This window comes from Panthera uncia (assembly GCF_023721935.1).
Source record: "Panthera uncia isolate 11264 chromosome C1 unlocalized genomic scaffold, Puncia_PCG_1.0 HiC_scaffold_4, whole genome shotgun sequence".
NCBI classification, from domain to species: domain Eukaryota; kingdom Metazoa; phylum Chordata; class Mammalia; order Carnivora; family Felidae; genus Panthera; species Panthera uncia.
In genome coordinates, this window is record NW_026057585.1 from 20,306,870 (window position 1) to 20,308,530 (window position 1,661).

At 41.2% G+C, this 1,661-nt stretch overlaps 1 pseudogene; it reads left to right on the forward strand.

Moving 5' to 3' along the window:
* Positions 1-692: 692 nt before the first annotated feature.
* On the forward strand, positions 693-1,377 carry LOC125912345 (60S ribosomal protein L13a-like; annotated as a pseudogene).
* The last annotated feature ends 284 nt before the right edge of the window (positions 1,378-1,661 follow it).

Consider the following 1,661-nt stretch of genomic DNA (forward strand, 5'->3'; position numbering starts at 1 on the left):
AGGGTTATTATGAACTCAAGTACTCTCACAGCCATTTGGTTGCACTGTGGACTGGTGGGGCACAGCTGTCAATAAAGTTTTATCCAACCAAAGTTGCCCCCCAAAGAAATGATATTCATTTGAGAATGAAACTCTTCCCAACTGATTTTACCTCTTGGATTTCCAATCATGACTCATGTCCATAGCACCCTAGTGGGACCTGCCTATCAGTGCTTGGTCCACTAGGTATTGATTCCTTAAATGATTCAAAACCCCTAAATGGGAAGAGAGCTTCTCCTTGAAATGGAACCATGTGCTTCCTGCAGACATAAACACAGTTTGTTTGAACATTAAGAAAAATCAACCAAATCAAGGTAAAGGATTTTTTTAAGCTGATTGAAAATTGGTTCTTTCTTTTAATGATGTCTAATACTTTTACTGATTACTCCTGAAGATTAACTAGAATCAGAAAAGCAATAGTGGGAGGCCACTCTACTTGAGGAAAACGGAGGTAAAACCATTTTATAAAAAGGGATTACTCTCCTTCTTCCATAATCTCCCTTGGCAACGTATTTGTGACATAGCAAGGGTGACTGAAATTAGCTTTGTTATAAGAATCTCTTAAAGGAGTCTATTTACCTGGTTCAGGTTCCTACTCTTCACCATATTTAAAGAGGATTCTTTAAACACAAGATAATAAGAAATGACAAAAATATTTGTTAAAAATAACTGAACCTCTCTTCTCAGGTGGTCACCCCAGATGGTGGAAGGGCATTCTTGGGCCACCTGGTGGCCATTGTGGCCAAACAGGTGCTGCTAGGCAGGAAGGTCGTAGTTGTGTGCTGTGAGGGCATCATCATTTCTGGCAATTCCTACAGAAACAAGTTGAAGTACTTGGCTTTCCTCTGCAAGCAGATGAACACCAGCCCATCCCATGGCCCCTACACCTTCAGGGCACCCAGCCACATCTTTGGGAGGATGGTCTGAGGCATGCTGCCCCACAAGACCAAGGGAGGCTAGTCTGCCCTGGACTGTCTCAAGGTGTGTGTTGGGATCCCACCACCCTATGACAAGAAAAAGTGGATGGTGGTTCCTGCCCTGAAGGTTGTGCATCTGAAGCCTACACAATAGTTTGCTTACTTGGGGCACCTGGCTCATGAGGTTGGCTGGATATACAAGGCAGTAACAGTCACCCTAGAGGAGAAGAAGGAGAAAGCCAAGATCCATTACCAGAAGAAAAAGCAGCTCATGAGGCTATGGAAACAGGCCAAAAAGAATGTGGAGAAGAAAATCAACAAATACACAGAGGCCCTTAAAACTCACGAACTCCTGGTCGGAGACTAATAAAATCGAACCCACATTCTGTACTGTGTATCATATGCATGATAAATAGCTTATATCATTAGTATTGATGCCCAGTGTGTATTGAAAAGTTATTTTGATTAAAATTTCCTATTATCCTTACTTTTCTAAAATTGTGGGCCACCAAAGTATTCTCAGGGAATTATTGGATCCAGCCATCACTGTATCACCAATGAAGAGCTAGTGTCTTGAGGATAAGCACAAATTTTGGATCTCTGAATATAAACTTCTGAAAAGGCTCCCTTTTCTTCATTTTTTATAAATGGGGGGTATATTATACATATAGTAAAGTGTTTAAATCTTAAGTACAGCCCAATTAC